The sequence below is a fragment of the Lactuca serriola genome, chromosome 7 (genome assembly GCF_051521515.1).
Source record: "Lactuca serriola cultivar US96UC23 chromosome 7, Lser_US96UC23_V15, whole genome shotgun sequence".
Taxonomy (NCBI): Eukaryota; Viridiplantae; Streptophyta; class Magnoliopsida; order Asterales; family Asteraceae; genus Lactuca; species Lactuca serriola.
This window is the reverse complement of record NC_136414.1, coordinates 9,605,722-9,623,003: the sequence shown is the minus strand read 5'-3', so window position 1 is coordinate 9,623,003 and position 17,282 is coordinate 9,605,722.

Genomic DNA, 17,282 nt, shown 5'->3' with positions numbered 1-17,282 from the left:
TTTGTGTTAAAATATGTAATGAATGTATGAATGAAAATATTATACTAAAAACTTACGATCTTGCCCTTTTCTTACCAAAAAGACAAAAATTAAGATTTTAACATATTTAGTAATATTCACAATACATATTTACTTATGAAATAAGGGTTCTTAATCTTTTGTGGTTCTCATTTGAACCACTCCGTGTGTGTGTGTGTGTGTGTGTATATATATATATATATATATATATATATATATATATATATATATATATATATATATATATATATATATATATATATAACCTAATTTTGTGAGACCGTGAGACGAAATCCTAGCCATTAATTTCGTAGATAAAACAAAAAACACTTTTAAAATGCAAAATAATTGAAAATTTTTGAATTTTTTTTTTCAAATATTATTTTCGGAATTTATATTTTCCAATAAAAAAAATAAAAAAGATACATTTTTTTTACATATTCTAGTAGAATAATAGAATATTCTACATATCTGAGAAATTTAGTATAATATTCTAACATTCTAAAAATCACATTAGAATATTTACAATATAATATTCTAATAGAATATTTCACGCATTTAAAAAAAACGGTAATTTTTTTATTATTATTTTTAGGTAATTAAAGTTCCGAAAATAATAATTAAAAAAAGATTTTTTTGATTTTTCCTTTTATTTTGCATTTTAAAATTATTTTTAGATTTGGTCTCACAGTCTCACAAAATTAACATGGTCTTAAATGAACCTATATATATATATATATATATATATATATATATATATATATATATATATATATAGAGAGAGAGAGAGAGAGAGAGAGAGAGAGAGAGAGAGAGAGTTCAATTGAGAAAAAAAGATTGAGAATGAGGGATCATTATTAGTCAATCATTAATTAGCACCTAAGCATAAACAACACGGTGACAAACATGTGGAGAATTAGATAACAATTCAAATTCATTCCTAATCGATCGTTCATCATCCAAATTCCTCCTCCAACTTAAACAATCATCCAGATTTCTTCAGTTAAACCCTCGATCAACGTCATCCAATGTTAATCTTCGTCAATAACATGTTTATCAACACCATTCAATAGTAGACAACAAAAATTTGTTTTTTGTTCTTTCAATCCAACATTCAATTATGCTTGAATACGAGCATATCTTCAACATCTACGATTAATTATACTCCCAGCATCATTAGATCAATATCATTGATAATCAACAACAGATCATATCATTCATCCAACATCGATCATTAAACAAAACTTTGAAATTAAAGTTAGAAAAAACATCAAATCAATTTTTTTTGAAAAATTTCATATAATTCTCTATCAATCTATTATTTTGTAAGATTTAAATAGTCAATGTATCATGTTTTTATTATTTTAAAAAAAGCTTACGTGTATGCAATCTAACTACTTGATGAAATGCATAAACTAAATTACCACTTTATATTTACATATGAATATGTTTTCGCATCTGAATCAGTATATGATTATTAAAACACAAAACAAATATATAAGCTGTATGTTATTCATATGTGAATAACATATAGAAATTATATCCACATGTGAATATATGTAATATTCACAAATGAATAAAGTAATAATCAAATTAAGGGTGTGATTTACAAAACTCACAACTTCACCGTGACGTGCGGTGTTTTTCGACCATCCAGGACTGTTTAGGGTCTCAAAATGTTGTTTTTCTGTTTTTATAATTTTCCGGAAAAAAATTATCATTTATTCACAAATGAATATAGCAGTAATAAAAAATATGCTTATATGATAATTTATTAATCACAAAAAGCTTAGTTAAATGTGAATAAATATACATTCTTATGGAATACTGTTTTTATATTTATTTTTATATATTTTGTACTTCTTGGTTTATTGACAGTTTTATTCATTTGTGAATAATACATATATATTTACATTTGATTATTACATTTATTCATTTGTGAGTATTGCATATATTCACATGTAGATATAATTCTTATATGTTATTCACATATGAATTACATACTTGATTAGGACCTCAAAACAACATGTCTTCATTTTTTTGATTTTCCAAAAAATATGCATTATCATTTATGAATATTACCTGTATTCATTTGTGAATATTAAATATATTCACATGTGAATATAATTTTTATATGTTATTCACATATGAATTACATAATTGCTTTGTGTTTTTTAAAACATATACATTGATTATTGTGTAAAGACATATTTACTTGTGAATATTATGTGATATAATTAGTTTATGCATTTCATCGAATAACTGACGTGCAAATAAATAAAATTATATAATTATGGTAAAAAATTAACAATTGAAGCCAATAATTACAACACAAATCAAATCCTACTAAAATCGGTCGATAATCAGTAGGTTGGGATCAAAATTTGTAAAAAAATATATGAAAAACGAAGTTTTTAAACTTGAAAAATTATTTTTAAAATATTCTTCAAATATATGGTTATGTTGATGAACTTTCGATTGCTATATGTCGTTTGATATTGGTGAAAGTTCCATTGATGAAGTTTTGATGACTGGTGATCGCTAAATGATGTGACATCGATAAATATGGATTATGTTTAACGATTTTACTTGACATCAACGAAATTGGACAAGACTGAATCACAACTTACACTTAATAGTACAGATAAATGTTTTTGATGATGAATCACAATATTTTGATGAATAAACGAAGATATTTGATGAAAAATTTATGTTTTTATGAAGTATCAATGTTTTATATGAAGAACAGGTGACGTTGATATTTTTTTGATGAAGAATAGATGATGTTGATGAAGAACAAATGATGTTGATGAAGATCAGTGGAATGATCCAGATGAATAAATAATAGATGATGTTGATGAAGAACAGATGAATGATGCAGAAGAACAACGTACCATAATGATTTAATCTCAATGTATTTTACATATATAAAAATGATTCGTTGAGAATGATTCCCCATTCTCAACCTTTTATTTTTTCTCAATTGAACTTACATCTCTCTCTCTCTCTCTCTATATATATATATATATATATATATATATATATATATATATATATATATTAACATCATTCACAATTTATTTTATCGGGAGGTTTAGCCTGAATGTTCAAATTGGATTAAAATTTGAGAAATGGAGATCATAAAAGCCCCTTGGTGAGTTAACACGGGTCAATAAACCTTCATTTAGATTTCTTCAAATTTAGATTTGAAAGTGTAAAGTGAAGACCAAAATTCTGAATACTTTTACCACTATACGCCATATGGTAAGAGTAGAAGTGAGGGTTCAATGTAATCCATGAAGTTTGAACTCTCACAATCTTCCAATAAAAACAGAGCATCATCATGTAAGGGTTCAAATGAAAATGAAAAATATGGTGCTAAAGGTGAGTTAAAAAAGGTTATTTAATATTTAAGAAAATACAATATTAAAATAAGAAGTGAAGGTGGAAATAACTAAAATATCTTGGTGTAAGTGGCAGTTGACGTGGATGTAGAAACAAATAAAAACAAACGATCTATAAGGCTGTGTTTGGCGTGCTAGCTGAAAAACTAGTTGATAGCTGAAAAGCTAGCTACTAGCAAATAAGCTAGCCGATAATAAAGAGTGTTTGGTAAAAACTAGCTGGAAGATATAAAATTGCATAAAAACACATTTTCTAGAATAAGTTTTCTATAAATAATTAAGGGTATATTTTGGGATGTTTGTAAAAAAACTCCTAAAAATCTACTCCAAGTAGCTAGCGTAAAAGCAAGCTTATAAGCTAGCTTTTTGGCATACCAAACACGACAACTCAAAAAAGCTCGAAAAATAAGCTAGCTTTTCTGCTAGTTATGGGGCACCAAATGCAACCAAGTTTAGAGATCACAGAACTATATTTACTTCATCCGCATTTAAAGAGACGAGGAAACCACTTAATAATTAATCTTTTTTGCATTTTTCTGTTACTTTTATTTGAATATGGTTCCACGTTCACGTCATTGGTAATAACCTATTTCATTAGGCCATCGGGTATTGTGTAGGTTTTGACGCGTAAAGGCCGACGTGACAGGGTTGTTCACGCGTGAACACCGCCCCACAGTGGCGTAAATGTGATGTAGATTGACTACTATCACAGGTTGTCACAACCAATGGAATCCTTTCACCTCAAACGGTCAAAATTGCATCCGTTGAATGCATTATATATATATATATATATATATATATATATATATATACTACTTTTCAAATTTAAAATAAACACTTACATTATAAATACCAACAATTTTATATCCATTTCACAACTCAAAACACTCAAATCTCTTTCTACTTTATCATCTTTTGTTCAAACTATGGACCCAAATCAAAATACCCCACCTCTCCAAACACCCTAACAACCCCAAACACTCCCAATGATCAATCTCCACATCTTAACTACATGTAAATGTTAACAACCCCAATCTAATAACAACCACTATTTACCAATATTCCATATCAACCAAACTACTTCTAACAACAAAGACCATAACAATTCAATCTGTAACATCCCAAAAATCAAGGTAAAAGTCTTCATTTTTGAAAAAAATCCAAAACCATAAGTGTTAACAAACATAGTTTCCAAAAGTCATAAACATGAATCAGAGTATCCCAAAATCATAATCTCATAAAAATCCAGGATGACGTGTATAATCAAGCCTTCGCCTTGCCCCTATCCTTTGAAGTACCTAAAACCATAACAATCAAACTTTAAGACAAAGCTTAGTGAGTTCCCCTAAAATACCACATACAACCATATAGATAACAATATGTATATATGAGTCTTCAGCTTGACTGGACCGCCTCGTAGGGCTACAACCTATCTGGACCGCTCTTTGGGCCTTCGTCCTGATTGGACCGCCTCTCAGGCCTTTGATTTATCCGGAACGCCCCGAGTATCTTGACCTTCAACATAAAGGAGGACCGCCTCAACCCAACAAACTATAGCATGTCGACATATACGATAATAATCAATAACCAGCAAGTACATGTAATCATATGGATCTACCAATCTAACATATACTCAGTGAGCACAGGTAATCATATAGATCTAACAATCTATCATATAACCAACATAACATCAATCCAATATACCAAGATACATAATCCAATGGGCTGGCGTTGGTACCTTCGACCCATAAGTATAGTGAGGAAAACTCACCTCATAATCTGAAAAATAGCTGCATAGATCACTGCTCCAAAAGCTATCTCTACCGGTCACCTATACAATTAATAGGGACCCAAATCTCAAACTATTAGTCAAATTACCCCAAATGCCTCAAACTTGGTCAAACTACTATTGACACAGACTGAGTACGCCTAACGTACTCAGTCACTGCGCTTAACGTAGTGGATCCTTGGCCAAATTACGGGGCCTTTGTCCAGTACGCTCTGTGTACCACCAAGTACGCCCAACGTACTCGACCCGATTCAACTTTTCTTCATTAAGTGCTTATTCCATTAAGATATTACTTCCCAAGTTCAGATCTAGTCCCAAATATTAATATAAGTCATAAATGTGATCTTCGTCCCTTTCTTCCCTCCATGCAAGAGTTATGATGCTTTAGTTTGTGAGTTATATGTGATTCACATGTAAATCACATGTTACTCACATGTAAATCATATGTGATTCACATGTGAATCGCATTTGATTCACATGTAAATCACATTTGATTCACATGTAAATCACATGTGATTCACATGTAAATCACATGTGAATCACATATGATGTCATATGTAAATGTGATTCATATGTTAATCACATGAAAATCACATATGTATTTTTGTGAGTGTTTTCGCATTGATCATTTTTTTTTAAATTTTCTTATAGATTTGGAAGAAATTATGGTGAATATTGAAGAAATGAAAATGATAAATTGCAGAAAATAAGAAAATATTGACACGAAGACATGAAAACACTTTGAAATTTGTAGCATTTTTTATTTTTTATATTTTATTTTGTATCGAATAAAATACTTGTACTATTATGTTTATAGATTAATTAATAAAAATGAGATTTGTTGTGATTTACTTCAGAATATTATAGTATAAGAAATATACATATATACATTTGAAAAAATATGCATATGCACCTAAAATTTACTTTTTAAAACAAAATGCAGTTCTTTTTTTTTAATTGCAGTTTTTTTTAAATACATATATTTTTTGAAAAAAATATAACTTTATTTAAAAAACTTGTAGTTTTTTTTATTTAAAAAGCCATTTTTTAAAAAAAAAAAAATCCAGTTTGTTTTGAAAAAAATTCAATTTTCTTTAAAAAAATTGCAGTTTTTTGAAAAAAAATGCAGTTTTTTTTTTTTATAAAAAAACTGCTGTTTTTTGAAAAAATTGCATTTTCTTTAAAAAAATTTATTTTTTCAAAAATTCTTGTTTTCTATAAAAAATTAAAAAATATGTATTTTTTCTTAAAAAAAACGAAAAAAATATTATTTTTTAAAAAATATGAAAAATTAATTTATGATGTAATTTTTTAGACATTTATATTAATATATTAAATAACACAAAAAAATTACACATTAAATGAGATTGGTAAGATGACAATCATGTGCTTAATGAATTAATTTTGATCCAATGCTCCACTTTTAGTTCTCTGGTTCTCGGAAAACTATGAGTTCTCAACCGATCTCAACTTTTCTCTCTCTCTCTCTCTCTCTCTCTCTATATATATATATATATATATATATATATATATATATATATATGGGATTGTTCAAATAAAGACAGTAAATAAAGTGAGGACATGAAGACACTACTTTTATGTTATTATTCTGCTAAGAATTTTACATATATTTTCTATTGTTGTAATTCTAATGTGAATATTTGTCGTATGATTACTCATATATTTATTTGTAGTAAGTTATAATGTTAATATGAAATATGATTATTTATATATTCATTACCGAATAAATACATAAGACAATATATATATATATATATATATATATATATATATATATATATATATAAGATTCATTGCAGAATAATAAAATAAAAATAGTGTCTTCGCGTTGTCACTTTATTTACTCTCTCTCTCTCTCTCTCTCTCTTTCTCTCTCTCTTTCTACATATATATATATATATATATATATATATATATATATATATATATATATCTTTACTATCTTATAAAAGAAATCTCACTATTTGTATAAATAGATTCAATATAATAATAATATATTTTTAAAACGTCCAAACCGTTAAGCTAGAAGTACAAGTAACAACCAATAAAATAATATTAAATATTTGACTTAACCTTAATTAGATTAAATAGTACAAAAAATAATTCAATATATACAAATATCCTATACATATAAAAGATCTATTTTTATTTTGACTGACTTTTTATTTTTTTCCCTCTTATCTCTGCTTATCTTGAATTGTTCCTTTTCAAAATTTGAACTATTCTATGAATATCTGTTAGGCGTGTCAAACCCAACAAATAAAGGGTACTAATGACTCCTTAAACACTACTACTTTGTACTATAAATGTAATACAAGGTAAGTAGGGTCGATCCACAGAGACACGAAACAAATGTTTATACCTTTTTGCGGAAGGTACAATAATGGTCACATAAATGGGGGGTTGGTATGCAATGATTTAAACAAAAAAATAAAGCAATAAGTAAATGATCAATTTAATGAAACAAATTTAGGATTTGTGAGAACTCCAACTCTATGCAAAACAAATTAGCAATGTGATTCCATGGATGACAAGATATTTTTTTAATTCTATCTAAGTTGGTACTTGAAAGTGTTAACAAGCTCTAACACTTCCCATTCACCACAATAATTAACCAAAACAAGCTCTTTGATTAATCCTAACCTTACTAACCTAATCTAAACAAGCTCTTAGAATTGGATTGAAAGGTTGCTTTAAGCTTTATGTGAATGTTCCCAACAACACTCAATACTCCTCACAAGCTCGGGAGCGTAAGAATGTGTGAAAAGATTTACACTAATTTCATTCAATAGAAATCAGATTAATGCTTGTTACCTAGTCTAATTTACAAAACAATTACGGATTTTGCAATTAGATAACTTGAATGATCTAACCCTAATTCAAATGGCCAATAAGAATCACAATTAGAATCAAACATTCGATTGAAACAAAATCAAATTCACTAGATAGAAAATTGAAATAAAACATCAAGTCATATGATTGAAATCACATCCAAATGTCAAGACATAAAGTTGGAGAATTTAGGGTTCTAGCCACTCATGGCTAGAACAAGATCACAAATCTAGAAAATGAAATTAAAGTTCTTACAAAATGAAATCAAATGTTCCCAAGTGTTAATCAACTTCAAAATCCTCAAGAAATTCGCCTTCTCTACTCCAAAAGTCGCCCCCCTCAAGAAAAAATCGGTTCCCCCCTTTAAGAATGGTGAAAAACCGCTTTAAAACCCACGTTTACGTTTACACGGCCAATGTAAATTAACACTGTCATTTACACGGCCCGCGTAAACACAAACATATACTGCGCAGAAATCTACGTTTACACGGCCCGCGTAAACGCAAGGCTTGAATTTATACGGCCGTGTAAATCTCTATAAAGCCAAAATGTTCATTTCTTTGATATCTTGCTCCTCGGTGCTCCGCAAGTCCTGAAATTTTGTCTACAACTCTTATTTACCTCCTCCAACAATATCCTACCTCCAAAAGTCCCTGAAATATCACAAAAGTATGTGAATGAAATTGCCTCATGAAAAATCCTGAAAAATATGCAAAATGCATGAGTTTAAACCTAAATGCAATGCACTTTTATGGAATAAAGCTACAAAATAGGTGCATAAAATGCACCTAACAAATCTCCCCAAGCTTGAACCTTTCTTGTCCTCAAGAAAGAACAAGACAAATTTAAACCGGAGAAAATAAAATAAAAGAGAAGAAAAGAAAATCAAATTCAAAACTTTTGAAACTTAATGCAATAACCAAAACAAATATGTAAAGGATCCAACCCAATTAACCTCGTTTTTGTAGCATAGTTGAGAATGTACCTGTCGTGCCTTGAGTCAACTTGGCATAAGTCTCAAAATATTATATAACAACAAAAACAAGACTTTTGGCCACTCCCTAATGCAACTCAACAGAATCAAAGATCACAACACTTGTTTCCTCTTAATAGCATGAAGTTAAATCATGGAACAAATTATGGTCTTACTCTCATGAAATTTTATGTGACAAAACATGCTCAATCATCTTTGTTTCACAAAATATAACAATGACCGACTCCAGCTATTTGTTGATTAACAACAGTCTTTTTCTAAAAAATATCTTCTAAAAATTCCCTAAAATTTACCCAGATTGGTTACAAACTTCAAACCACTTACTCCAGTCATAGTAATTAACATTCAGTCCCAATGTCATAAGTTCAAATCCAAGTCCAAAGGAATCTTTTGGCATCCAATCATTTTTCCTAAATATATTATTCAATAAAACTATAAACACAAATATACACAAACTTCATAATTACATTTTCCTACAAATAAAGCTCATGACTTTCTTTGAAATCCGTGTAATGAGCTTTCAACCAACACATCCAGATCAAATGACCTTAGTGTGCTAGATTTAAAAGGATCCCTTGGGTTTACTTGCCCGAACCTCAAAGGCCACAGATTAGCTTTATTTGGTTATTAAGTTCATGACTTTCTATGGAACCCGTGTAGCGAACTTTCAACCCAATCAGTCCCAAACAATTTTGCTTTAGGCGATTAGGTGTAGAACACCCCTCGGAGTTTACTTATTCGAGTTCCAAAGGTCACAGATTAACTTAATAACATTTTTTTTGTTTTTTTTTTTTGTATTTTTTATATTTTATTTTATTATTTTTATTATTAAGACATATTCACTAACTAAGATAATACATAACACTCCAGTTAATTTATTTGTTTGACCTATTTCTTTATATTATCGTCCTTGACTTTTCTTTTGTGGGACATCTCACGGTCTATTACCGTGAAGGGCTTCTAGAGATTTTTCGGGGGACTGAAGTTAGCATGCAAAGACCCGTAGGTATAGTTGGAAACTATGTCCCCAAGCAGGGTATATAAAAGGGAATGAGTAGAAAGGACTTTTTAGAGCGCTGGATGGCGGGACATTGAGATTTTGCGTTCTTTTTATGAACTTTTGAATTTGGCATTTTAAGTTCAATTGAGCATTACTACTCATAAGACCGGTCATATGTCCCAAAGAATCGACTCATACCTGCTGTTATGCTCCAGTGTTGACAATCTTTTCATTTTGAGTTTTGCACAAGTAGCTTCGGGAGGTGTGTTCGTGTGTGATTAACATGCTTTTAGATTTTTCAATAAAAAGAGCAAGCCAATTTCAAGGCACATGACTCACTTACCAACTCAACAGTTTTGAGAAAATTTGGTTGCTTGGGATTGGGTCAAAAAAAAAAATTTAAACAAATGAATACAATGCAAAAATTTAGATGCAAAATGCAAAGAATAAAAAAAAATTAGAAAGAAAATCTTTTTGGCTTTTGAAAAATTTTCTATGCAACAAAAATGAAAAAGGAAAATAATGATGAATCAAAAAAATTAATGCAATGCAATATGCACAAAATTACATGCAACCTACATGCAACGGGATCAATGCATGGATGGATGCCCCTCCCCAAGCTTAAAATATAGCATCGTCCTCAATGCTTGGAGAGAGGCATAGCTGGCCTATTGAGAGTCGGATGGTGGAGGATGGTAGCTGCGTTGGGAATGGGTCAAAAACAGTCACATATGCATACCAATTGAATTTTTAAGCAAAATATGAACGACTAAAGATATGGAAAGAATTTACCAAATCGTTCTTGGAGCCTTGCAATTGTGGTGAGAACCTCCTCTTCATCCTCCCCAAGCTATCTGTGAAGTATTTTTGGAGCCGGAGATTCATTTTCTAGGCATAAAAAATAAGTTAAAACCATTTGGGACATAAAAAAAAAATTAAAATTTACCAAAGACTAAAAAGTTTTAAAAGAAAGGACAAAAATAACCCCGGGTTGCCTCCCGGTTAGCTGCCCTTGTTTTAAGTCGTTGGCTCGACTTGACCCCTAAATATGCTTTTTTCTAAGTAGGTGGGCCTTTACAACACATTAACCTTCTCACCACTTCCTTCAATTGAAAACTTATCTTCTACCTGACTTTTTTTTTAAAGCACCTGCTCACAAAAATCTAGGCATAAACAATTAGTAACACCGTGTCCCCGGCAACGGCGCCAATTTGTTAGGCGTGTCAAACCCAACAAATAAAGGGTACTAATGACTCCTTAAACACTACTACTTTGTACTAGAAATGTAATACAAGGTAAGTAGGGTCGATCCACAGAGACACGGAACAAATGTTTATACCTTTTTGCGGAAGGTACAATAATGGTCACATAAATGGGGGGTTGGTATGCAATGATTTAAACAAAAGAATGAAACAATAAGTAAATGATCAATTAAATGAAACAAATTTAGGATTTGTGAGAACTCCAACTCTATGCAAAACAAATTAGCAATGTGATTCCATGGATGACAAGATATTTTTTTTAATTCTATCTAAGTTGGTACTTGAAAGTGTTAACAAGCTCTAACACTTCCCATTCACCACAATAATTAACCAAAACAAGCTCTTTGATTAATCCTAACCTTACTAACCTAATCTAAACAAGCTCTTAGAATTGGATTGAAAGGTTGCTTTAAGCTTTATGTGAATGTTCCCAACAACACTCAATACTCCTCACAAGCTCGGGAGCGTAAGAATGTGTGAAAAGATTTACACTAATTTCATTCAATAGAAATCAGATTAGTGCTTGTTACCTAGTCTAATTTACAAAACAATTACGGATTTTGCAATTAGATAACTTGAATGATCTAACCCTAATTCAAATGGCCAATAAGAATCACAATTAGAATCAAACATTCGATTGAAACAAAATCAAATTCACTAGATAGAAAATTGAAATAAAACATCAAGTCATATGATTGAAATCACATCCAAATGTCAAGACATAAAGTTGGAGAATTTAGGGTTCTAGCCACTCATGGCTAGAACAAGATCACAAATCTAGAAAATGAAATTAAAGTTCTTACAAAATGAAATCAAATGTTCCCAAGTGTTAATCAACTTCAAAATCCTCAAGAAATTCGCCTTCTCTACTCCAAAAGTCGCCCCCCTCAAGAAAAAATCGGTTCCCCCCTTTAAGAATGGTGAAAAACCGCTTTAAAACCCACGTTTACGTTTACACGGCCAATGTAAATTAACACTGTCATTTACACGGCCCGCGTAAACACAAACATATACTGCGCAGAAATCTACGTTTACACGGCCCGCGTAAACGCAAGGCTTGAATTTATACGGCCGTGTAAATCTCTATAAAGCCAAAATGTTCATTTCTTTGATATCTTGCTCCTCGGTGCTCCGCAAGTCCTGAAATTTTGTCTACAACTCTTATTTACCTCCTCCAACAATATCCTACCTCCAAAAGTCCCTGAAATATCACAAAAGTATGTGAATGAAATTGCCTCATGAAAAATCCTGAAAAATATGCAAAATGCATGAGTTTAAACCTAAATGCAATGCACTTTTATGGAATAAAACTACAAAATAGGTGCATAAAATGCACCTAACAAATCTCCCCAAGCTTGAACCTTTCTTGTCCTCAAGAAAGAACAAGACAAATTTAAACCGGAGAAAATAAAATAAAAGAGAAGAAAAGAAAATCAAATTCAAAACTTTTGAAACTTAATGCAATAACCAAAACAAATATGTAAAGGATCCAACCCAATTAACCTCGTTTTTGTAGCATAGTTGAGAATGTACCTGTCGTGCCTTGAGTCAACTTGGCATAAGTCTCAAAATATTATATAACAACAAAAACAAGACTTTTGGCCACTCCCTAATGCAACTCAACAGAATCAAAGATCACAACACTTGTTTCCTCTTAATAGCATGAAGTTAAATCATGGAACAAATTATGGTCTTACTCTCATGAAATTTTATGTGACAAAACATGCTCAATCATCTTTGTTTCACAAAATATAACAATGACCGACTCCAGCTATTTGTTGATTAACAACAGTCTTTTTCTAAAAAATATCTTCTAAAAATTCCCTAAAATTTACCCAGATTGGTTACAAACTTCAAACCACTTACTCCAGTCATAGTAATTAACATTCAGTCCCAATGTCATAAGTTCAAATCCAAGTCCAAAGGAATCTTTTGGCATCCAATCATTTTTCCTAAATATATTATTCAATAAAACTATAAACACAAATATACACAAACTTCATAATTACATTTTCCTACAAATAAAGCTCATGACTTTCTTTGAAATCCGTGTAATGGGCTTTCAACCAACACATCCAGATCAAATGACCTTAGTGTGCTAGATTTAAAAGGATCCCTTGGGCTTACTTGCCCGAACCTCAAAGGCCACAGATTAGCTTTATTTGGTTATTAAGTTCATGACTTTCTATGGAACCCGTGTAGCGAACTTTCAACCCAATCAGTCCCAAACAATTTTGCTTTAGGCGATTAGGTGTAGAACACCCCTCGGAGTTTACTTATTCGAGTTCCAAAGGTCACAGATTAACTTAATAACATTTTTTTTGTTTTTTTTTTTTGTATTTTTTATATTTTATTTTATTATTTTTATTATTAAGACATATTCACTAACTAAGATAATACATAACACTCCAGTTAATTTATTTGTTTGGCCTATTTCTTTATATTATCGTCCTTGACTTTTCTTTTGTGGGACATCTCACGGTCTATTACCGTGAAGGGCTTCTAGAGATTTTTCGGGGGACTGAAGTTAGCATGCAAAGACCCGTAGGTATAGTTGGAAACTATGTCCCCAAGCAGGGTATATAAAAGGGAATGAGTAGAAAGGACTTTTTAGAGCGCTGGATGGCGGGACATTGAGATTTTGCGTTCTTTTTATGAACTTTTGAATTTGGCATTTTAAGTTCAATTGAGCATTACTACTCATAAGATCGGTCATATGTCCCAAAGAATCGACTCATACCTGCTGTTATGCTCCAGTGTTGACAATCTTTTCATTTTGAGTTTTGCACAAGTAGCTTCGGGAGGTGTGTTCGTGTGTGATTAACATGCTTTTAGATTTTTCAATAAAAAGAGCAAGCCAATTTCAAGGCACATGACTCACTTACCAACTCAACAGTTTTGAGAAAATTTGGTTGCTTGGGATTGGGTCAAAAAAAAAAATTTAAACAAATGAATACAATGCAAAAATTTAGATGCAAAATGCAAAGAATAAAAAAAAATTAGAAAGAAAATCTTTTTGGCTTTTGAAAAATTTTCTATGCAACAAAAATGAAAAAGGAAAATAATGATGAATCAAAAAAAATTAATGCAATGCAATATGCACAAAATTACATGCAACCTACATGCAACGGGATCAATGCATGAATGGATGCCCCTCCCCAAGCTTAAAATATAGCATCGTCCTCAATGCTTGGAGAGAGGCATAGCTGGCCTATTGAGAGTCGGATGGTGGAGGATGGTAGCTGCGTTGGGAATGGGTCAAAAACAGTCACATATGCATACCAATTGAATTTTTAAGCAAAATATGAACGACTAAAGATATGGAAAGAATTTACCAAATCGTTCTTGGAGCCTTGCAATTGTGGTGAGAACCTCCTCTTCATCCTCCCCAAGCTATCTGTGAAGTATTTTTGGAGCCGGAGATTCATTTTCTAGGCATAAAAAATAAGTTAAAACCATTTGGGACATAAAAAAAAAAATTAAAATTTACCAAAGACTAAAAAGTTTTAAAAGAAAGGACAAAAATAACCCCGGGTTGCCTCCCGGTTAGCTGCCCTTGTTTTAAGTCGTTGGCTCGACTTGACCCCTAAATATGCTTTTTTCTAAGTAGGTGGGCCTTTACAACACATTAACCTTCTCACCACTTCCTTCAATTGAAAACTTATCTTCTACCTGACTTTTTTTTTAAAGCACCTGCTCACAAAAATCTAGGCATAAACAATTAGTAACACCGTGTCCCCGGCAACGGCGCCAATTTGTTAGGCGTGTCAAACCCAACAAATAAAGGGTACTAATGACTCCTTAAACACTACTACTTTGTACTAGAAATGTAATACAAGGTAAGTAGGGTCGATCCACAGAGACACGGAACAAATGTTTATACCTTTTTGCGGAAGGTACAATAATGGTCACATAAATGGGGGGTTGGTATGCAATGATTTAAACAAAAGAATGAAACAATAAGTAAATGATCAATTAAATGAAACAAATTTAGGATTTGTGAGAACTCCAACTCTATGCAAAACAAATTAGCAATGTGATTCCATGGATGACAAGATATTTTTTTTAATTCTATCTAAGTTGGTACTTGAAAGTGTTAACAAGCTCTAACACTTCCCATTCACCACAATAATTAACCAAAACAAGCTCTTTGATTAATCCTAACCTTACTAACCTAATCTAAACAAGCTCTTAGAATTGGATTGAAAGGTTGCTTTAAGCTTTATGTGAATGTTCCCAACAACACTCAATACTCCTCACAAGCTCGGGAGCGTAAGAATGTGTGAAAAGATTTACACTAATTTCATTCAATAGAAATCAGATTAGTGCTTGTTACCTAGTCTAATTTACAAAACAATTACGGATTTTGCAATTAGATAACTTGAATGATCTAACCCTAATTCAAATGGCCAATAAGAATCACAATTAGAATCAAACATTCGATTGAAACAAAATCAAATTCACTAGATAGAAAATTGAAATAAAACATCAAGTCATATGATTGAAATCACATCCAAATGTCAAGACATAAAGTTGGAGAATTTAGGGTTCTAGCCACTCATGGCTAGAACAAGATCACAAATCTAGAAAATGAAATTAAAGTTCTTACAAAATGAAATCAAATGTTCCCAAGTGTTAATCAACTTCAAAATCCTCAAGAAATTCGCCTTCTCTACTCCAAAAGTCGCCCCCCTCAAGAAAAAATCGGTTCCCCCCTTTAAGAATGGTGAAAAACCGCTTTAAAACCCACGTTTACGTTTACACGGCCAATGTAAATTAACACTGTCATTTACACGGCCCGCGTAAACACAAACATATACTGCGCAGAAATCTACGTTTACACGGCCCGCGTAAACGCAAGGCTTGAATTTATACGGCCGTGTAAATCTCTATAAAGCCAAAATGTTCATTTCTTTGATATCTTGCTCCTCGGTGCTCCGCAAGTCCTGAAATTTTGTCTACAACTCTTATTTACCTCCTCCAACAATATCCTACCTCCAAAAGTCCCTGAAATATCACAAAAGTATGTGAATGAAATTGCCTCATGAAAAATCCTGAAAAATATGCAAAATGCATGAGTTTAAACCTAAATGCAATGCACTTTTATGGAATAAAGCTACAAAATAGGTGCATAAAATGCACCTAACAAATCTCCCCAAGCTTGAACCTTTCTTGTCCTCAAGAAAGAACAAGACAAATTTAAACCGGAGAAAATAAAATAAAAGAGAAGAAAAGAAAATCAAATTCAAAACTTTTGAAACTTAATGCAATAACCAAAACAAATATGTAAAGGATCCAACCCAATTAACCTCGTTTTTGTAGCATAGTTGAGAATGTACCTGTCGTGCCTTGAGTCAACTTGGCATAAGTCTCAAAATATTATATAACAACAAAAACAAGACTTTTGGCCACTCCCTAATGCAACTCAACAGAATCAAAGATCACAACACTTGTTTCCTCTTAATAGCATGAAGTTAAATCATGGAACAAATTATGGTCTTACTCTCATGAAATTTTATGTGACAAAACATGCTCAATCATCTTTGTTTCACAAAATATAACAATGACCGACTCCAGCTATTTGTTGATTAACAACAGTCTTTTTCTAAAAAATATCTTCTAAAAATTCCCTAAAATTTACCCAGATTGGTTACAAACTTCAAACCACTTACTCCAGTCATAGTAATTAACATTCAGTCCCAATGTCATAAGTTCAAATCCAAGTCCAAAGGAATCTTTTGGCATCCAATCATTTTTCCTAAATATATTATTCAATAAAACTATAAACACAAATATACACAAACTTCATAATTACATTTTCCTACAAATAAAGCTCATGACTTTCTTTGAAATCCGTGTAATGGGCTTTCAACCAACACATCCAGATCAAATGACCTTAGTGTGCTAGATTTAAAAGGATCCCTTGGGCTTACTTGCCCGAACCTCAAAGGCCACAGATTAG